Here is a 23308-nt window from a genome sequence, read left to right as displayed (position 1 = left end):
CACAGCTCACAGCAATCTTCAACTCCTGGGCTCAAGTGAGTCTCCTGCCTCTGCCTCCCAAATAGCTGGGACCACAGGTGCCCACCACAACACCCAGCTATTTTTGGTTGCAGCCGTCATTGTTGCTTGGCGGGCCGAGCTGGATTCAAACCACCAGCTCAGGTATATGTGGCTGGCGCCTTAGCCACTTGAACCATAGGCGCCGAGCCCAGAAGCCCACCTTCTCACTGCCCAATCTGGGGCAGCTGCTGTTCCCCTAAAAGTCCACCATCACCCCTCCCTACACATGACATCCCCATGCCAAACCCCCCACTCTGTCCTTCCTCCAAGCCCTCTGAGCCAGCCAACTCTCTCCTTTCTGCCGTGTCCTTGGTGCCTGTGGGTCCACGTAAGTGTGGGATGGAGCCTGGCTTACTCCTCATAGCCCTTTTGTAACTGATCCTGAATTCTCCAAGCCACTCTTCCCACACCTCTCCTGCCCAGCACCTGCCCAGCAGGAACACCTTTTTTCCCCCCGGCAGTGCATCCTGCTTCCTGAGATCATGCCTCCACTTCCTCCTGCAGGCTGTCCATCGGCAGCCCAGAAGCTTCTCCTGTCTGCAAAAGGGGGTGTTCTCACCAGAGTCTCTCCTGCACCACTCTCAAGCGTTTTGCGGGGACTCTCCCCCTCCCAGGTGGTCCCTGTTCACACTCCAGGCAGAGCCTGGGTAGATGGGCCTCAAGTCCTCTGGTGGGCTAAGGCGGGCTCAGCCAGACACAGGGAAGGCCCAGGCTCCTCCTGTCCATGGAAGGAATCACAACCCCAACAGCCCTCGCAGCTGTGAGACGTGAACAAGGACTCCGAACTCAGCCATGAAAGCCCGCCTCCCCACCTGCCACTGTACAGCTGGTCAGCCCTCGCCCCCAGGGACTGGAGGAAGAAGAGCAGGGCTGTGTGCTGCTGGACACAGGAGCCAGCCCTTCCCAACACCTCCCCAGCACACGTGGAACAGCTCCACTCTGAGGAAAGAAACTGGGAGCAGAGTCACGGCTGGGGGCTGCCCAGGCTGCCTTCTCTCTGGACATCATCAGGGAAGTGTTCTCCTGGACGGGGCTCCACCAAGGTCCCCAGGCCCTGCCCATTTGCTAAAGTAGTTGGACACCTCCCTCCTAGCTGGGACCCACTGCACAGCTGCTGCCTCTCTCCCATTTCCTCACTGGACGTGAGCTCGGAGTCCTCCAGAGACACATTTTAGGAGACACACCTGCCTTCGCCTGGACCTAAGTGGCAGATTTCCGACTAGCGTCCAGGGTAAAGGGGCTGGCGATAGGCAGGGGAGGCAGGGGCAGCAGGGGAGAAACTGCCAGAAGACAGGGGCCTGGTACCGTCTTTAGTTTTACTGTGATCTTGACCCCCCCCTCAGTTCTCCCACCCCTTTTAGCTGCCCGGGGCCCCCTGGCCAGACCTCCTGCTCCACAACAGCCAAAGCCTTTGGAATCAGACACAGCAGGGCTGGAACCCCAGACTTCCCATTGCTGGGTGATCTCAGGAAAGCCACTCTCCCTCTCTAAGCCTTGCACTCAGGGTCTGTAAGGTGACACTATTTATCTCCTCAAGGACGTCGTAAGTGTTAGATGAGACGGTCAGACATCTCACAGTACTGAGCAGGGGTCCAACAGATGTGAGACTGACACTTCTGCCTTGTAAATGACCAATCCAGGAAAATCTCTGGTTTACTCGACTGAGCGAGCCGGTGCCCTTCACAGTAAAGGCTGCTCTAGGATGTGTGGTGAGGTGTGGTGAGGCACGCTTGCCAGGGCAGAGGGGTCCCCACGCACCCTAGATGGACACACACACATACAAAGATGGCCAAATCTGCCCCTGAAGCTGTGTTGCCCCAAGTCCCTCAGGCTAAGAATCTTCTAAAACACACAAGAGTTGGGGCCCCGCTCCACCCAAGGAGTGCAGTGTTTCTCTATCCATCAGGTAGTGGTGGTTGGGGGGGGGGCGCTGGTGGGATTTCTCTCTGGCAAAGCAAGACAAACTTGCCAAAGAGCTTTTCCGTTACCTAGAGAAGTGACAGACAGTAACCCCGGGCCATGTACCTTAGGGAAGACTTACAAGCAACTGTCCCATGGCGAGATTTCCCCTAAAAATAAAATAAGATCATAACCCATAATGCTCTCCCCAAATCGATCCCGACCCAGACCTGCCTTCTGCACGCTCAGACCCCGCTCTCCAGCACAAAGTCTCTATTGGTCTCCTTGCAGGGGTGAAAATAAAGGGGGTTTTGTTCGTCCGGCCCCCTCCCCCCCACCGCAGGGCTGAGTGAGTTTATCTGACGCTGCAGCAGTCTTTGTAAACTCAGTGTCCCAGGATAAACGCTCCCTTAAGAGTCGCTTGGCCTGGGACAGAGGGACCCTCTCCAGAGGAGAATGGGGAGCTTGTTCCGATGGTCTTTTAATATGGGGGGCGGGGTGTCACCAAGGACAGGCCTCCAGCGCACTCTCACAGAAGGGTCTCTGTCCTGGGGCTACAATGGAGGGAATTCTCAAAGCCACAGATGCTGAAAGGGGGAAGGAATTTTTTTTTTCCCTAAGGGGAGGGGAGGGAGGTTAGGGCGGGAAGGAGAAGAGGGAGAGGCTGGATGTCTCATTTCCCAGAACAATTTGGGCTGTAACAAGGCTTGTCTATGCCTCCAGAGCCAGTGAGTCCCAGGCTAGCAACAGAGAGCCGGATTTCCAGAGTCCCAGAGCCAGAGAGCTGGATTTCCAGAGTCCCAGAGCCAGAGAGCTGGATTTCCAGAGTCCCAGAGCCAGATAGCTGGATTTCCCAGAACAATTTGGGCTGTAACAAGGCTTGTCTATGCCTCCAGAGCCAGTGAGTCCCAGGCTAGCAACAACCCCACAGGGTAGGACTCACCCAGGTTTGCTCTGCAGTGCCCAAATCAAAGACGCCAGCTTACCAGTCTGCAAAAAAACAATCTCCTTTTTACCTAAGGGGAGGGTCTCTAACACATTGTCCTAAAAGACTAATTCTTTCAAGGAGGTTTAAGTCCAGCTGTGCACTTTGGAAAGAAGAAAACAGAGTTCCCTTTAAATAAGTACAATTCCTCAAACCTCCGGGGAAAGGTCGTTTGTTCTTCTGATGCATCTATGGGTATAAAGTCGCAACAAAAAAGACATCCCAAGCTATCACAATGATGTTCTATAAAGATTGCCCGACAAGACTGTTTATAGTTTGATTTCACTTCTGATTGAATACTTCTCCAAGAAGTTGAGCAGCATTGCAGAAAGTGCTGGAAGCTGTATGTCCACTGAGAAGAATCTTGCATGGCCCTTTACCCACCTTGAACATCTGCAGAAAACAGGGAGGGAAACAAGGAAATCCTGTCCTTGTTAAAATCAGTCAAGGAACCACCTAGTTCTGAGGTACACAAGGAGGAAACTGAGGCACCCAGGTGTGGTGTAACACGCCCAAAGCCACGAGGCTAATTAGGAGGCAGAGGTTAAGAAAAAGTCAGGGCTCCTGAGGATGGAAACCCAGGCACAGAGGATAGAGGGTGCAATTCTCAAGACCACTCCAAGCAAAGACCAGTGACAGCCTCCAAAAGCGAGACAGGCAGCTGGTTTTACGACTCGATGCACATGAATTACTAAGCCGGAGTCCACTGACCAGGCACCACTGTAACCACAGCTACACAGCAGCCAAGTGGAGGCCACTGTGACTTCAACTTGTCATGTCACCATGTACATATGGTGGACCCTTGAACACCATGGTCTGAAATGAACAGCTGCACTTACACTCAGATTTTCTTCCACGCCTGCGCGCCCTGGGGCGGCAAGACCAACCCCTCCTCCCCTCTGTGAAGACAACCAGAATGAAGGCCTTCATGGTGACCCATTTCCACTTCATGACAGTAACGTTTCCTTTCTCTTCCTTATGATTTTCATACCACTTTCTGTAGCTTACTTCATTATAAGAACACGGTATATAATACATACGACATATCACATATGTGTTAGTTAACTATGTATGTTATTGAGAAGGCTTCCAGTCAGCAGTAGGCTACTGCTGGTTACGTCTTGGAAGTATCTAAAGTTATATGCAGATTTTCGACTGTGCAGAGGGAGGGGGCTCAGCGCCAACCCTGCAGTGTTCTAGGGATAACTGTATTTCTTTTCTTTTTGAGACAGTCTCCCTTTGCCCTCAGTAGAGTGCAATAGCATCACAGCTCACAGCAACCTCAAACTCTTGGGCTCAAATGATTCTCTTGCTTCAGCCTCCCAAGTAGCTGGGACTATAGGCACCTGCCACAACGTCAGGCTGTTTTTAGAAACAGGGGTCTCACTCTTGCCCAGGCTTGTCTCAACCCCATGAGCTCAGGCAATCCACCTGCCTCGGCCTCCCAGAGTGCTAGGATTATAGGCATGAGCCACCGCGACTGGCCGTCAGGGTCAACTGTATTATGTCATTACCAGGTCAGCTCTGGGCCAGGTGCTGTGTGATCAGAGACTGCACACCTATGATGATATTGAAGAACAAAGGTTCCTGCACAGGAAACAATCACACACTGTACACTATTATGGGATTGTGGAAGCTCAGGGAAGAGAAGGATTGGATGAAAAAGAAAAGTTTCCAAAAATAGGGTGAGCACCCAATTCCTTATTGGGTTGATTCAAACGTAACCTGGATTCATCCCTCACTATGCATTAAGAGAGTAAGGAGAGGAACCCAAAACACAGCCCAGAGGAAGGAGCAGCTCTCAGGCCACAGAACAGCGGGCTGAGACAAGCCCCCTCCAGACCCAGGCAGGAAGGGCGAACGAGGGCACCGCCTCCCTCCCCACCTCAGTCCCACCTGCCCGCTCAAGCTAACAGAGATTCTGGGGCCCGTCACTCATCAGATGTGTCTTGCACACTCGAGTGCACACACAACCTCTACACGGGGCATCTCACTGAAGCCAAGGGTAACCACAGCCCAAATTCTACACTTGTGAGAAAAAAAGTCAGGCAGGAACCCAGCAACACTGGAGCAGAGATGCAACTGCAGCCCAAGGGGACAGAGCCAAGAATGGCAGATGAGCCAGCCCCTTCCTTTAAGGCGAGGCTTCAGCCAAGAATGGAGGAAGAACATTAAACAGGGTTTAAGCCAAGAATGGGAGGAAGAACATGTGGAAGGAGCAATCCATGGTCTGGTCTACCTGGGACTGAGACATAGTCCAACCCTCATTTCCCACAACCCCCAATTCAACGCTACACAGCGGCTCCGCACTCTACCCTCCCAGTCACACCAATTAGAAAACTCTTCATGCAAGAGAGAGAGAGCACTTAGGGGCAGGTCTCCCCTCTCCCCGGGCATGGCATCAGAAGGGTGAGCCTAGCACACATCTGCTCTGAAAGCTCCATGGAGCTCGAGGGTAAGGCACTCACAGCAACGCCAGGCCACCGAGAGCTGGAGCCCGCACACACTGCAATGGAAACCTCAATAATGGATCAGTCTTCATTCTCCTCATCCCACCGGCATGCATGCAGCCAACCTCACAAGACTTCTTTATCCAGGATGCTGGGGGACACTCACACAGACTCTTCACAGGTGATGGACAATGTGACAGAAATTCAACTACACGTGCCCTGCGATCTCAACAAGGGACTTTATGATGTGGGGGTGCGTCTTGGACACTTGCATCTCCCAGGTAAACAGAGTCTGAGCAGCGGTTATGCAGCCTGCATGTGGTTATACAGCCCTGCATGTGGACCCTGACTTTGCTGATGCCACTAACCCATCTGCACAGAGAGGAATGTGAGGCTACAGAAGGGGAGAGGTGGAAGGGGTGGAAGGGGAGCAAAGCCTGGAACCTGGGCAGCATCAGTGACAGTCTGCCACCAGAGAAAACTCTACTACGTGAAACCTTTCATTAGTCCTAGTATGAATTCCCTCTACACAGACCTCACGGATCATCTGTAGACCTCAGTCGTAAAAAGACACAGTCCTCTACTCAGTCCGCACAGGAGGAAACACCATGTTAAAGCTGCCCCTGGGTTACTGGCAGGCGGAAGCCGAGCATGAGTCGCAGCTACAGAGACTGTGAAACCCCTCCCATCTGTGACGCCCTGAGCTCTCTGAGAGAAACAGGAGCCCAAGCCTGCAGCTGGAAGCTGGCTGGAGGCAGTCCTGTCCCAACTTGGAAGCAGAGCACACTCTGGCTCTGCCTGGGACCAGCAGGGTGACTTTGGACACATAACATAACCTCTGGAGCCTCAGCATTCTCATCTGCTCAATGGGCCAATACTAATGCCAGCAGCTGGCCTGGCTTCCTAGGGCACCTTTAACACAAAAGCACCTCCTCTCCTCCTGCTTCACCCCTTCCCTGAAAAGGTTATTCATATTCAAGGATTAGGCAGAAATAACCTATCGCCAGGACAATGAGATTTTTTTCCCTAACAATGGCAAATGAGGACAGTGGGCAGCACCTGGCAGGGCAGCATGGCTTCCATTCAGAGCTCACACAACCCATGAGCGTGAGTCACCGCATCTCAAACAAAGCCTACCTGTGTAACGCGCGAACAAAGCAAGCAAAACAGAGTCCCCCACCTTGAGCTCCAGCAGCAGCCTGGAGATCAAAGCCATCTCTCTTGCATGGAGCACCCAGAAGGTCTGCTTCCAAGTTGGCACACAAACGTGCCACCACAAAGGAGCCATCTAAATAAACCCACTTGTGCGGCTGCTCTTGGACAAGCTCCCCGTCTGGCCTCCCTGGGTTCTCCGTCTTCCTCCTGGGCTGCCAAACACAGGAGCCCAGTAAGAAGTCTGCACAAATCCGTTACCCCTGGCTCGTGTCGTCGGGCTTTTCATACCAGGAGGGAAACAGAATCTGCTTCCCCAGAATAAACTGGCAGCAACGTCATTAGTACAGAGATGCTTAAAAGTAGGCACAACGTTTTGCTTTCTTTGAAGGAATCTCAGGCAAGAGGTGCCATTCCAGGCATTAAGTTGCTATTCCAATGACAACTCTTGGTGCCAGGATAGGTTTAGTGACCCTAGAGCTGAATTGCCAGCTCCCTGATGGAGGAGGAGGATGTCTCACACCAAAGCAGACTCTCAGGTTCAGAGAAGGAAAGAAAACCGCTGAGGCTCATGGGTTTATCACCTTTTCTGCACATGGACAATCCCCAGCACTCTCCTCGGTACTAGGTATACACAGGCAAACAAAACTATTTCTCTGCTTCCAGAAGCCGACGGAGGGGTGCCTCATCGTGGAGTCCAGTTCATCCGCGGCAGACACTCAGCGGTGCCTCTCTGCATCTAGCTCTGCTTCCCAGGGGCCCTAGTTTCCACCTGCAGAATGCTGGCAGCTTTGGGGCAGGGTTGTGGGAGGGGGGGAGCTGCCTCCCTCAGGTGCAGGTGTCAATCACGTGACCAGAGAGGGCTGATCAGTGCCGCCCACCTTCCGGGCACAGGTGAGGGGCAGCCCTTGGGGACGCTAACAGGAAGCCACTCTCTCCTCCTGGGTCTATAGTGGCAGGAGGTCTGCAAATGCCTCTCAGGAGAGAAGTAAACTTCAGAAGGAAATCACACATAGAAAAGAGGAGGAGAAGGAAAAGAATCAGAGAAAGACAGCCAGCTAATCCCCGAAAACACAGCTGCCTGGCTTCTCCAGCTGAACTACCGAAAAGACTCAGCTGTTTGAGCTGGTTAGAGAGTCCCTTCCCCTCCAGCTGAAAATGACCACCCTAAAAATACTTTTCCCTTTATGGATGAGGAAGGGGCCCCAGGGGGCCCCAGGCACACGTGCAAAGTCATACAAACATGGGGGACTGGGGCCAGACAGGCCCCCAGGGATGGGCACGTGCCAAGACTTGACTTTGAACCAGGATCCATCCTTTAAAGCTCCGTACGAAACTGTAGGGATAAGCCTGTAATGGCAGAGATAATAAATAACATCGCGGGGCTGTGCAGATTAAAGGAAATAAAGATTCTGGAAGCATCTTCTCCAAGTCTACCTAAAAAATTGGCCCCCTCGCCAGCATCTACGATTTTAGTATTGTAGAGTACTATTAGTACTCAGTATTATTCAGCTATCAAAAAAAATGAAGATTTTACAGCATCTGTAATAAGCTGGATGGAGGTGGAACACATTATTCTTAGTGAAGCATCACAGGAATGGAGAAGTAAGAATCCTATGTATTCAACTTTGATATGAAGACAATTAATGACATGGTGGGGCATGAGGGAAGGGGAGATCAGATTGAGAAGGAGTGAGGGGGTGTGGGCAAAAATATATATATATAAAAAAATAAAACTGCCCCCCTCTCTTTCCTGACATACCCTGCTGACTGGCAGAGGTGCTGGTTGGGGAAGGTATCTGTTGAACCCCTACGCAGGGATGGTATAAGGAACCAGGCTGCTTGGTGATCTAGGGGACAAACAACAGCACTGGGTGACCAGTTTGAGCTGTGATCTGTGAATGCAGCGACACAGGCATCTTCCCCTTACAGACAGATGCCCAGAGCAACAAGGGCTGAAGGAAAGGGTCTGCAGAAATGAGCCAGGTTCAAGCACAACAGAGGTGGGATGAGCAGAGGAGGGGATATGGGTAATAACAGGACACTGGAGGTGTCAAAGGTGACCAGGAAAGCAATTCCAGGAAGGGCTGAATCGCCCAGTGGTCAGGGTGGAATGAGAAACCAGAGCCACTTCAGCTTCTTTGGTTAACCACACTCCTGGTTTCCACTTAGAAATTTAATTAAAAACACAAATACCTGAATTTCCCAGCTGGCTTTCCAGTGGCCACGGATTCTCTGAGATTAAAAAATAAAAATTGCCCTCAGCTTAACACTTGGTTCCCTAAACAAGTTTGGTCTAAAACCAAAGGAGGAGGAGCAATAAGTCAAGGTCCTGGGCAGGAGCAAGTGTCCAGGCACAGGACAACCCTGTTCCATCACCCAAACCAAAGGGACAACAGCTTTGTTCCTTGCTACTTACTTTTAAAAATAAAAAGAAATATCATGATGAAAAACTAAAAACAGAAGGGACTGGCATTTATGGTGTCTCCAAGGTCACAAGGCTGCTTTCCTCTGACCATGTGTGTGGAAGGCACAGAGGCTGCAGGAGACCGAGCTTCCTGGGAGCAAACCCTATCTGTCCTCCACGGCCACTCTGACCACTTACTGCAAGAGTCTAATCCCCCCCAGAGGCTGGACACGGGCTTGGGACATCCAGTCACAAACTGAACAAACAGACAGAGGCTCAGCCCGGAAAGAGCACTCTAGAAGGAAGGTGACCAAGCTTAACCCAGCACTGACCTGGCTCTCCACAGGAGCTACCGCAGAAATCTGACATCTCACCTTTGTGCTCAAAAAGTCATTTCTTAAGCCACTCAACTGTGTGGAAAAGTATTCTCTATTAAAAAAAAAAATTGCCCACTTCCAGCAAACCACCTATATGAAAATATGACCCTGCAGGGCAAGTGGGCAGAGAGGATTCACTCTGGAGTTCTCGTAAACAGTGCAATCTCCGCCCTCCCACCCTCCCTCTCCACGCCAACACTTCCAGAATACCACTCTTCACAGCAGAGGCCAGATCGGGAGTTAGGGGCCCAGGGCTCCTTCTACCAGGTCAGTATCTGTCTCTTCACTCACCTGCGCCTGAATGTCCCTTCCATAAAACAGGGATGACACCTGACTATTTCACCGGGTGGAGGGTAAGATCAGATGAGATACAGGCACAAAATGCCTTGACAAACTCCAGTTCAAATAATTAGGGCCTAAAGAATGGGCCAGTTCACCAAATCTTTTAATTTTGAAAGAACACCTGCATCAGAGTCAGGGCACCACGTACATAAACTCCAGTGCCTTGTATATAAACTCCACTACTCATTCCCTGGGCAATTACAGCTCTACATGAGGATCGATGGCTTCCTCAAAACCAGAAGCACTTCCCACACTTTAGAATGGCTATGGCTATTAGCAGAAAAAAGAAAAGAAAGAAACAAAATAATAAGGGTTGGCTAAGAACCCGGCCCCCTCCTGCACTGTTGGTGGGAATGTAAAATGGTGCAGATGCTGTAAAAAAACAGAACAGTCGCTCTTCAAAACAACCAAACATGGAACGGCCATATGACCCAGCAAACTGCACCCCTGGGTAGATACCCAAAGCAATGAAACCAGGAACTTGAACAGATATTTCCACAACCACGTTAACAGGAGCTTTATTCACAATAACCGAGAGGTGGAAGCCACCCAAATGTCCACAGACAAATGAATAAACAAAATGTGGCCTGTCCATACAATGGGGTATTATTCAGCCCTAAAAGCGAAGGAAATTCTGACACATGCTCCAGCATGGATGGATCTCTGTGACATCAGGCTGAGTGATATTAGCCAGACACAAAAGGACCCACTGTCTATAATCCACTCATATGAAGCACCTTAAGGCTGCAGAGTGGTACAGTTATATTAAAAGTGGCTACAATGTTGTGTATATTTAATCTCAGTAAGGAGAAATGGTTAAAATTTAAAAAATAGTTAAGTGAAGGAGACCCAGCTGCAGAAACCATCATTGTTATTTAAAACTCAGTGAGGGTTTCACTCCCCCACTGAAGATGTTGGCACCAAAAGCCAGCATCTCAGACCCTTTCCTTTCCACGCCTAAAGCACAAAAGAACCCCTTCTCTCAGCAGACTGCTAAATCTTCCAGCCAGCCCAAAGTCTAGCACCTTTGAGCCAAAGAGGCAAAGAGGCAAATGACTGGAAGCTAGTCAACCATCAGAGAAAGGGAATACTCCCAGATGGCTCGAAAAGGGTGCCCTGAAGTCCCTTCTCAGTCATCCAGGGGACTGCCTGGTGGGCTGGCCAGAGGGCAGGTAGGTGTGGTCTTTCCTATTGGGGCTCCTCAGTCCTGTGAAAGAAAAGGAAACTAAGTTGCTAAAGTGCCCCTCTTGAGGCAAAGGAAATGGGTCTGTAAACCATTAAAATCAAGCCTAACAACAGGCAACTTCCAAACCACTGGGGCCTTGTAGACCCAGGGAAAAGGAGGCGGGTCTGATTGATTTCCAGGGCTCTGGAATGGCAGCCCCTAGGCCATCCACCCTAAGAAGCCACTTCCATTTAATCTCAAAGGAAGACACTTGGTTTCAAGACTTCCGTGCATAAACCTGTACCAACAAACCAGACACGGGAGGAGGGGATGATTCACGTTTCAGAAAGAATTCTTGGACAGAAACTTGCCACTTCAGCATTCTTCCAGGTGGGACACTCCTCCGGGCCTTTTGGTGATCAACCGAGATTGGTTTTGTACAGACATTTTTCCAGGCACAGATCTGCTGTGTAAAGCAGGGGCACCCAAGTGACCCCAAGTGCGGTGTCTTTTGCTAATGACGTGGTTGCAAGGGAAGAACTTTACCGAGGACCATTCCTGTGCTCCTGTGAACAGGGTGCACCTGCCAGGTGAAGAGGGGGTGCTGACTTGGTGTGAAGGACTCCAGTGGGCTCCATCATGACAGTGACATTGCCTAGAACACCGGCTGCCAGAAACAGAGGCTGCAGCGGTCTGTGTAGAGACACAAACAAATGCCTGGGAAGCTGCCCAGTTAGAGACGCCCTCCAATCTCCCAGGGACCTCACAGGCCCGAGGGAAGAGACCGCAGATCTTACTTATTCCCACAGCCAGAACCGTATCTCCTTCTTCATTCCCCCAAATACAGACATTTCTGCCTTAACCAAGGCCAAAGGGCACCTGATTTCAAGACGTCTATGTAGAAACGTGTACCAGCAAACCACATAAGCGCATTTGGGGGCCAAGACCAGGGAGAGGTAAGCCGGGAAGGCTTCCTGGAGGGGGAGAAAGAGAAAAGCTTTGCAGTCAGGAAAAGCTCTGAAAATGTCCCGATATATTGTTTTAATTAATAAAGGCAGTTATTCATTTAGTCTTTCAACCTTTCGGCTGGCTGAATAGACATTATTTTTCTTGAAATAGTAAAGCGCGGAAAAGGTTCAATTTAGGCTTTAGATGGCCAATAAGTCAGTCAACTCCCTCTTTAAGAGTCTGTGTTGAATTGGCCTGGGGTTGTTTTTGAGGGGGGGGACTGGTCACAAAAACACAGATCGGTTAAGCACTAAAGGGGAGGGGTGGCTGCTAACAGTTTTTAACAAGTTTTTTGTTTTGTTTTGTTTTTGGAGCAATCCACAATTTGAAGACCAGGGAACAAGTCAAACAGTCCCTTTGGGAACAGTCTGAAATGGACCCTAAGGCTCTGGGAAGAGAAGGGAGAACCCACAAAGGATCACTGAGGAGCAGGACAGGTAGACGTGGACAGAAGCACCGCCCCAGAAGTGTTTAGTCACGACACCCCAGCCCCTCTCCCCCGAGACTTCCTGTTATGATCCTCACTGGAGCTGGCTGGTTACAGAAAACAGCTGTGCCAGTTCAGGAGACGCAGGAGAGAGAAATGAATATTTTTCAGTTTACAAGCTATAAAGCCACGGTAGGAAGGTTGGGAGTATTTCAAAGAGGAAAAGAAAAAATCCAGGCAACCCTACCCTAACAGTAACAGAGAAACTCTATCTGGACAACACGAGTCTGTTTTGTTGAGATTTAAATAACCTCAAAACTTCCTTATCCCAAACAAGCATCACCTCCATTCAATGCGGGCAACTGCTCCAAGTTGGAAAAGCAGGCAGCCCCAATTCACCTGTGTCTCCCTGGCCGACCATTTAGACCAGTGATTTTCAACTGGTACGCCGTAAAAGGATCCTAGGTGTGCCACAAAAATTATTAAAGATTGTTAATTATTTTCAAGAGAGGTTCAAAGCAAAGTATATGTATTCTTTTTATTACTCTTCTTTTCGATCAACATAATTTAAGCATGCCACAGGAGTTTATAGGTTCAAGTATGCCGTGTGAGATAAAAAGGTTGAAAAATGCTCCTTTAGACTCATGTGGTCTCTCTGCTGTACAGGCAGAAGGGCCTTTTTCTTGGGTTTCCTCAACTTCACACGAGTGCACTCTTATGCAAAGAACAGGGGAGCCTCTATCCACATCAGCCACTTCCAAAACCCCCAGACCCTCCACCTTCGAGGGAGAGTCCTCCAAAGGATCAGAGAATCACTTCCTATTCCAAGAGTGCTTGACAATACCCTAAATCCATGTTCCTTTAAATCTGCCCAGATAACCAGGAAATGCTGTACCTACTGGCTTCGCACGCTCAGCACCTCGACACACCTGCTGCTCTGGCCAGCGTGAGTCACCCGCGCAGGCATTGCAGGGTGCCTGTCAACGCAGAGTCAGGCTCCGCAGCTTGCTCTCACGCACACCGGATGTCAACTGTCTACCCCCCAGAACGTGTCAGGGCAGATCGGGTACTAACCCAATTTTTACTCAATGTAACACTCCCAGTGGAGGTTTGGGGAGAAGAAAAGAAGGGGGGCACACAGAGATACTTTCCCTATTAATGAGCAGGGCTGCCGCAGGCCCTGGGAGTCTGACGTGGGCTCTGCTGCTATCAACAGGTGTGTGGGGGTAGTTAACGTGGGGAGAAAAATGGAAGTGATGTCCCAGTTTCAAACCTCCCAGCTCCGACTTTTTACAGGACAGCACTGTAAGTTGGATCCTGGACCAGAAAAAGGACATGAGTGGGACAACTGGAGCAATCTCAGTAAGTTCTGTAGATGATACGTGTTACTATCCCAGGCCTTGGCATGGCGCCATGGTTAACGCAGTCAGATGTTAACATTTGGGCAAGTGGGCAGAGGACAGAGGGGAACTCTGGAGCCATTTTTGCAACTTTCCTATAAATCTAGATTTCTATCAAAATCAAAAGTTAATTTTTTTTAAAAGACGGCATTTTTCAACTAGTTGCCTAATAGATCTTAACCTATGGTATTACTTTAAAAAAAAATTACATCATAATCCTGAAGACAAATTTTAAGATACTGTCATACCTAAGCTGATCAACCCTTCCACGCAAGGAAAAATAAAAGTGAAACACTTCATTCACTCAGTAGCCACCCACACTGTGCCCATTCTGTGTCCAAGCCCAAGGTATAGTATTATCTGATGGTGTCTTTTCCTTTCCAAACCAACCTCAAAATGTTCACCCATAGAGGTATTCCTTGGCTTTAGGCTTGAGTCTGACTTAAAGCAAAGATAGAAATTTCTGGGGATTTTCCAAAAGAAAGAAACCAAAACTTGGACAAATTCTTATGTACAAAAAAAAAAAAAAAAGATGCTCACCAGTCCATTACTTCTAAGGGTAAAGGGTTTGGAAACACTTTCACATCTAACAATAGGGGGATTGTCAAGCAAATTATGATTCATGCCTGCAGTGGAATACAGTATCACCAAGTCATCACATGGGGGAAACATTCAACTAAAATTAAGGGGGGAAAAAGCAAGAAACAAAGTTGTACATATTGTGGGATTTCACCAGTGAGGAACTATGTCACGTTGCCAGGATTCCTGTGGGAACTGAATGTTTTTTTCCCTACGTTTTGCACTTTTTTGTGGTTTCTATAAAAGAAAGAGCACAGATGACTTTTTTCAATCAGACGGAGAAGAGAAGTGGTTGTTGGTCAACAGGACGGTTTCAACAGCTTGTCTCCTGGGGTCAGGCTGAGCACAGGGACAGTGCCGGGAAGGGCCACAGAGAAGGGGTTCCACCAACCTGGGCAGTTCCAGAGACATGGATGGGGCTAGAGGCAGCGAGGCCCCCAGCTCCGAGGGGTGAGGGTAGTACCAATAAATGTCACTTTTTCCTTCCGGTGCTGCCTAGCCCTCTCTTGCTCCCCAGAAGGTGTACTGGAACCCTGAGCACCCACCAAGGACACCCCTAACAGCCTCTAGAGTTTTCTGTGCAGAAGAACTTCTGGGTAGGAAATGGATCATTCCAGACAGGTTCTAAGTGAGAACCTACAGGTTGCAGGATAGGGTAGGGCGTGCAGGAGGGACCCTGACATCTGGGACGGCATCCTCAGACAAGTGCCAAGAAGGGAGAAGGAAAAGGAGGCTCTTGGTTTTCTGTACGTTAAGGGCAGAGTCACTCAGTCATTCGACAAACGTGTCCAGTGCCTACTCAGTGACAGGCACCACGCTGTCACGAACAAGGCAGACAACAAAAGAACGGAGGAGGAGGAAGCGGCGGATACTGGAGCGGCTTGCCTTCAGTTCAGGAGTTAAGACTCAAGCCCCCTGCCCGCGTTACCAAGAAACGTCTTCCATTAACAAGTTGCACCGGAAAGAGGAGGAGGGTGGTGGGTGGACGCACTGGCCTGAATTCCTGCCACCTCCCACCTATTCAGAAAGCCAGTCCACACCCAGGCCAAGCACATCCCAGCCCAGTCCCTGCAGGAAAGCTGCTCACCACACGCCCCCGTGTCCAACCCCCTGTGGTGAAAGGAGCTCGGCCGCATCGCGTTCTCCAAGCGTTGCGCCCCAGCCCCATCTCAGGTCGCCAGTGGGCAGAAGCCGGGAGCTCACACAGGCACCGCTGCCGAAGTAACGGGCCACGGAGGGCGACCAGGCTGAAAACCAAGTGCAAGGAGCGGAGCTGGTGCAGCGAGGACGAGCCGCCTCCTCTCCCCGCCGCCGCTGAGGCTTTCTCCCGCCAGGCAGCCTAGATTTGGCAGCGCTGGAGGCTGAAGGACGATGACCGAGAACGCCTAGGTTGGGGGTGGTCGCTGACCCGCGACGCACGCGAATCCCTGTATTACTAAACGACCAAAACGACTTCCAAGAAGATTTCAATTACAAGAACAAATGTCTAATTCAGAATTTGGAGTTCTTCGGAAAACGATGCAGAGGAAATTAAAAAAAAAAAAGTCAAATCAAATCCCCTCCCCCGACCCACAGGGAAACTTACCTCCAGGTTAACTGCCCGACTGTTAGGTAGCAGGAATCTATCCAAGGCTGGAGACGAGGTCGTGGGTCTTCAAAGCCAGCTGGTACACACCAAGTAATCCACGTTAAGAGGTCCGAAGCCCCCCCCCCCAACCCCATTCCCCACTTTCTATCCAAGGCCAAAGCGCCGCCAGCCCCTGGCCTCTGCGCTGCCGACCCGCGGAGGTCGCGGGCTGAGGAACCCAAGTGCCCGCATTCCGGTCTCCAGGGGTGGGCGCGCGACGCGGACTGGGGCCGGGCGTGCTGCAGACCCCTGGCGAGCGCATCCTGCCTCTCCGCGCTTGGGGAGCACCCAGCCTGAACGCAGCTGCTCGCCTCTCTTCGCTGCGCATCTTCGGTCCGAACCCAAAGATCCTGACTGGGAAAACCCTTCTGCCTCGCCGGAAAGCGCTTCCGGCGAGCCCTTTCTGGTACTCAGCTTTGCAGGTCCATGAGGCCCTGGAGGCCTAGAGTGAGCGCCCACGGGGCAGAGAGTCCACAGAGAGAAGCTCGGAACCGCGGCCGCGGGCTGCAGCTGCCTCTGCAACCGACAGCGCGCGCCGCCCCTGTGCGCTTTGCCGGCGGCAGGGCCATTCGGTCCTTATATACCAGGAGGACGCGGGGCGGGGCCTGCGGAGAGCGGGGAGTGGCCAGGAGGCAGCCGAATGGCCTTCTGGGAGTCGTAGTACTGTTTTCCGAGTCAGGGCAGACTCTGAACAATAGGAATGATCCGGGGTTGCCCATGACAGTCCGCCCTCGCGTCCTTCCTTCATAGATAAAGTTGGGATTCCAGTCTCGATGTCAGTTCCGTTAGGACTAGTCTGACCTTTGTGCATAAAGTGGGTCTTGCCAGTCCCCTAAATGCCTCTGAAGATGACAAGCATCAGCAGCCCTGGAGTCAGATCAACCCAGGTGTATTAGGTTCCCGCCTGCCATAACCAGCGCCATGAGTTTGGAGGAGGAGTCAACTGATGGGGAGGTATCAGTGTCTGCTTCTACCGGCTGCGCTGTCCCAACACACTCCTTGCTGACCCCACGGGGTGGCCTGTTCTCATCTCTAGTGTGAACGATTGTCATTTCTTTACAGCTGTGAAGTACTAAGCAAACTTGGCTTCAAGGTCCCCTTCCACACACCAGCTGCCACCCGGAGCAGGCTGCTGTCCCCACCCTGACTCAGGCTTTGGCTTCTGCAGCACCTTCTCATGCATTAGGCACCCGCAGGCCTAGGAGCACCAGGAGTCCTCCCACAAGGGGCTCGCTGCTGAGAGGAAGAATCAGCCTCCCTCGTGAAGGCTGTGCTGGCATAGGGGGCCCCTAAGGACCAGGGACCCTTACCCTGCCTGAGCATTCCCAAGGCCTTCCAGAGGGCTGATGTTTGAGCTGAGTCTGGAAGGGGTGAGTAGGAGAATAAGACACTCAAATACAAATAACAACAAAGGAAGACCAGGATGGCTCCATCTGCATGGGGCTAAGGAAGGGGACAGGCTGAGGAGAGGAACTGGGGCCTTGGCTTAATCCTGGAGCTGTCACAACAGAGTGCCAGAGACTGGAGGATAAAAGCAGAAATGCATTGCCTCACAGTTCTGGGGCTAGAAGTCCAAAATCCCGGTGCCTGCAGGGTTGGTTCCCTTCCAAGGCCTCTCTGATATTCTGGTGGTTTCTGGCTATCTCAGGCATTCCTTGACTTGCAGGTACATTGTTCTAGTCGCTCACCTCGGACGTGGCCTGCCCCCTGCGTCTTTTCTTGTAATCTCCACTCTGTGAACATCTCTGTCTCTTCACCTTGTGTCATTTCCATGAGGATGCCAGTTGTACCAAAAAGGGACCACCCTGCTCCAGTGTGATCTTGCCTCGCCCAGTTACATCTGCAACAGCCCTATTTCCCAATATGGCCACATTCTGAGTTCAACATATGGGGGGTACAGTTCAACTCATAATAGGTCATCTATGCCTTGCTGCCCCTGGTGACTAACCAGTCCTTTTAATAAGGGCAAGCATTGATGAGCAAGATGGAACAGCAAAATCACTGAGGTTGTGACAGGAGGGGAGGTCCATGGAGGGGGCAATGGACATTGGAATATCTTGGCCCAAGTTTCCCTGCAACCAGTGGGGCTGCTGAAGAGGAAATCACCTGTTGGATTGGGGTCAAATTCAAAGTAACAGGAGGCACCTGAGTGTATTCCCTGGGTAAGGGGAGTGGGACCAGAGAGAAGATGGCGAGAGGGTTCCTAGGTATTCCTGAAGCAGAGTCTTTGATTTTCCACCTGCCACTGGACCAGACTTTCCCTCATTCAAGCCACAGGTTATAGGCAAGCTCAGATTTGGCCTGGAAGCCTGGCTCCCACCTGGTGCTCTCTGAAATTCCCTGAGAGCCAGTGGCACGGCAAGGTCTGGTTTGGCCACTCTTTCCATTTTGAAGTTACCATAATATCTTGTTGCCAGGTGACTAAGAGAAAAACTGAGACCCCAAAGGCAGGGACATCCACTTTGCCCAAACCCTCCCCCATAGAATGTTGGAATAAAACCTTCAGTGTTCTCCTAGGAGCTGCCTGCCTTCTCCTTGGCTTTCCAGCCCTGGGCTGCGTGTCTGGTGTTGTACACAAGGACACCACGTCATCTCAAAATGGTATCAGTGCCGGCCATCAGCTACGTGTGGGTGATGGTTCTCTTTTGCATTTTACTTCGTTCTACTCAATTTTCTTAAATTCTATACAGCAAACATTAGCTATTGAATGGTTAGAAAATATATGCAGTGAAATTAATTTTAACTAATCATTTATTTCTCCTTGTGGCCATGAGATTGCTTTTCCCCCAAGTAAATCTGGGATCATGTCTCTTCTTTGCTCAAAAAACTTCCAGATAGCAAGATGAAGCCATGGTTAGCTTAACAGAAAGATAGATAATAAGTAGAAAGATATATAATAGAGAGATAATTGTCGATATGTGTGGACTGTATATATTCCCTTCCTCTCTCCACTGAGAGGGCCCAGGAACCATGGCAGCCTAGTGGCAGTGCACTGAGTTGGTGGTTTGTTCCTAATACCATGTCTAATAAAAGGAATCAAAGCTCATTGGAGAAGCAGCTGTGTCAAGGATGGGAGCAGGAAATATGTAAGATGAACGTAGAGCATCTTACAGCGTCAGGAAGTAAAGAAGCACTAAAACACACTTACACACGTGCACACACACCACACAGTGAAGGGCGTGCAACAGAGGACACGGAAACCAATGGAAAGAGCTCCTCATGGCAGCGCTGGGGAGCAATTTGAACTACAGAGTGAGTAGAGTAGCATTTAATTATAACCAAAGTGTAAAAGAAATAGCCACGAGTTCATACTGATATAATTAGCTGATTAAACAAATAGGGCAGGAGAAAATAAATACATCTGCCATAGAGACAGGGTGTTTGCAGGGACGTCTTTGGAAGAGTAAAGGATCGAGGGAAGGTGGAAAGAGCAACCCTCATCAGCTACCCATGAGAAAAGCAGCCAGCAAATCCCAATCCAGGGACATCTTACAGAGTCCCTGATTAGTACCTCAAAACTGTGAAGGTCATCAAAAGTAAGGGGTGTCTGGGAAGAGGCTCAGGAGACCCGATGACTCCGTGGTATTCTGGAGGAGTCCCAGACCAGATGAAAACTGAGGAAATCTGAACAAAGTCTAGACTTTTGTCAGTGATAAAGTATCAATATTAATTGCTAATTGTTGCAAACCGACCGTGTTAATGTAAAATGTAACAACAGGGGAAAGTCTGTACTATCTTTGCAACTCTTCTGCAAATCTTATACAATTGAAATGTTAGTTTAAAAGTCTTACATGTACTTATGTCCTATGAACACATATATATGGCGATAAAACAATTGCAATATCAACTCTCCTGTATCAAGTTCCCTCTTTTGTGGGTAGCTGCAGGGCTCTCTCCTCCACTGGTCAATCTTCCCGCCCTGTACACTGTTAAGCGTGCTATCTCAATGCTAATATGTTTCTGATATCTTCATTTTCAGTGAGACTTTTCACCTACTTTGTCTTCTTTAAAAGTTTTTTTTTTTTTGAGCTATTCTAAGACCTCTGCATTTCCATATTAAATTTAGAATTAGCATATTAAATTGCAGGTTAAAATTAAATAAAAGTCATGGGGGGGAATACCTTTAGAAGTCCCTTATTGCCTGCAAAGTTATAGGTAAACGACACAGCCCAGCATCAAAGCATTCTCCAGCCTTTACTCTTTCATTCTTATCTCCCTCACTCCCCAACAAACTGGCTGTGCCCTCATGAGACTAGAATAGTTGACGTTTCCGAGAAGACCTTGATTTCTCTAGAGCTCCCTCCCTCTCCTTGGTCTCTTAGTGCTCATCTTCCACCTGCCTTCTGAGGCCAGCTCCCTGCCACCCCGCCCATGAAGTCCTCTCAGATACCCACTAGTTAGAGAACTGCACTAAACCTCCAGACACCTTGAGTCCCTCTCCAGACTGAGTTTCTTGAGGTCCTACGTTTTATTCCTCTTTGTCATGATCCTCCTGTCCCCACCACCCAGAGTACTACGTATAGTTGAGGGTCATCAGGCATCTGGAAATCAAATATGCTTAGAACTGAGTTCTTGGTGTCACATCTTACTGTCATAGGCGCTGCTGACATTTTCTGAGAGCTTACTTTGTGCCAGGCACTGTTCTGAACATTCATAATGTTTCGTGTCATATAATCTCCCAAGATGCCCCAAGCAGGTACTATGATTAACCTCAGAGTAGAGACAAAGAAATCAGAGCCGAGAGCAGTTAGGCACCTTTCTCGATGTCGCAGAGCAAAGTCAGAGCTCTCTCTCGGAAATGTCTCCACCCCACTCCAGGCTTCAGGTAACACGTCTATAAATTTCCCAGCAGCAAGGAGATCGTTATGTCCCCTTCACCAAGGTTCATTCCAGGAAGGCAGGTGCCCTGCACAGCTGGTGTAAGAATGTGGTGAATCCAGTGAGCCCGCCGGTTCTCCTGTCCTTCCTTCCGCACCCTCCCTGCCGTTCCTGGGCTCTTCCACCACCCACCCATTCTCCCTTGCTAAAGGCGTAATGAACAGAGCAACTACAGAATCTCCCCGAAGTTCTACTGGAAGAGCTGTGGCATCACCTGAACCCTCCTTAGAACTTCAGGATCCCACACTGGGCACCAAGCATCAGGGTCTTCATTTTCTACACAATTTTTTCATTTTTCATTTTGAAATGGACATAAACCTAGACAGTCAGCCCTCTGTAACCCTGGGTTCTACATCCATGGATTCAACCAACTACAGATTGAAAATACTTAGGAAAAAAAAATTCCACAAGGTTTCAAAAAGCACAACCTGAATTGGCCTCACACTAAGTGTTGTGTTGAATCCACGTGAGTAAAGTGATGCGTAGGCATTGCATTAGATACTGTAATTAACCTAGACGTGATTTACAGCTGTGCTTTCCAAACTTTTTATCTCACGGCACGCTTGAACCTATACTTAAACTTCTGCGGCGCACTTAAATTTTGATGATAAAAAAAAAAAGAGTAAAAAAAGAATATATTTACTGTGCTTTGAATTTCTCTTGAAAATAATTTAATTACTGATCTTTTAAAAATTTCCCAGCCAAAGATCCTTTCCTGGCACCCTGGTTGAAACTCACTGATTTAGAGTATTTTTAGAGTATTGTAAGTAAATTATATGCAAATACTGAGAGCCATTTTACATCAGGGACTTGGACGTTGGCAGATTTTCGTGTCTTTGATGAAGCCTACAACCAGTCCCGGAGAATACCAAGGAATGAGCGCACGTAATTTCAGAATTCTTTTTAAATTGTCAAGCAGAAACCTCTTGGACAGAGTGTTTGTTTTAAACCAGTGGAACAATATCCTCCATCTCACTCTACAACATTCTTTTTTCTGTTAGCAACATGTTTTGGAGAACTTTCATAAATCTAACAGTTCAAGGCCGATATACATCATTAGGAAACGTTTGACATGGGGGTAATTCAACCAAGTTCAAAGCTGGCTTGGTGCCCCACATTGTGTGAACCTCTCAGATCACAGGATAGGCCTTTTGGCTGGTTAAAATACACAGATAAATTTGGTACTGATATCCAAACATATCAAAGGGAGGATTGCACAAGAAAGGAGACAAATAGTGCCGTGGGGCGGGCGCGGTGGCTCACGCCTGTAATCCTGGCACTTTGGGAGAGTGAGGCAGGCGGATTGCGTGAGCTCAGGAGCTCCAGATGAGCTTGTGCAAGAGCAAGACCCCCGTCTCTAAAACTAACCAGGTGTCGTGGCTGGCACCTATAATGCCAGCTACTTGAGAAACTGAGGCGAGAGGATCCCTTGAGCCCAGGAGTTTGAGGTTGCTGTGAGCTATGACGGTACAGCACTCTACCAAGAACAAAGTGAGACTCTGTCTCAAAAATAAATAAATAAGCACCATGGCTTAAGAGGGCAGAGGGCATGTTAATAGGATATAACTACAAAACTAAAGTTTTGGGGGTTTTCAAACTTGACACAGAGATTAAAATAACTAAGAAATAAACAGCCTCAGACATGGCAGCAAAAAAACAGTGCTCTGGAGCTACCAAAAAGTTTAGAAGGGGTGAGCCAGTCTGTCCAATTTGCAAACAATTGAAGTTGGGGGTCCTCACACGTATAATCACGTGACGGATGGGATGGTCCGAGCTCAGATCTTTCTTGCCTGTCACAAGATGACCCAATTTCTCTCCATCACCTTCTTCTCCCCTTTGCTTTCAGTCAAACTCAATTCTCAATAATAAATAATGAAATGTATTCGATGAGCATGTACTAGATGTCCTGGCTCGGTGCCAAGCATGTACATTTACTGCTCACAGTGAACCTAAGAGATGGGAGGTGTGATGATCGCTGTGTTACAGGTGAACAACTGAGACCAGATTGACTTGTACAGTCATCTCCCCACTTCCATCCTCCTGGCTCTGCCAAGCGGACTTCCCCCTCCTCTGCCTCTAGGGGAGCGTCTTATCTCTGGGGAGCTCACATTCTGATGCTCACCTCCACCACACCACTGAAAGCATCCTCTCGCGGCCCTAGGGACTGCTAACCACCTAATTCAGGAACCTGGTTCTGCTCTTCCTACTTTTGCCCTCTTTGCAGTTCCTTTTCCTAAACCCCCCTCTTCCCTCGACTTTTGTAATAGTGTGACAGGCAAGGGGTCTCCGGTCTGTTTCCTGACTATAATCCTGTCCCATCCCCTAACTGTGGAGCATGTCCCGGGCTCTAGTCCTGAGCTCCTCTTTTGATCCAATCTTATGCCCAATCATGGATGGCTCATTCCACATCAGCCTGCCCACTAACTGCCTGTCCGATGTTTCTGCATCATCTCAACCCCAGGCAGTCTAAGAACAGATATCTATTACCACCCGCGGCGGATGCCGCACTCCGTTCCCCTTGCCTCTGAATTCCACAGTGGACAATACCAGCA

Source organism: Otolemur garnettii, unplaced genomic scaffold (genome assembly GCF_000181295.1).
Source record: "Otolemur garnettii isolate 467f Iridium unplaced genomic scaffold, OtoGar3 scaffold00018, whole genome shotgun sequence".
NCBI lineage: Eukaryota > Metazoa > Chordata > Mammalia > Primates > Galagidae > Otolemur > Otolemur garnettii.
The sequence above is the reverse complement of the archived record's forward strand: the minus strand, read 5'-3'. Positions refer to the sequence as shown.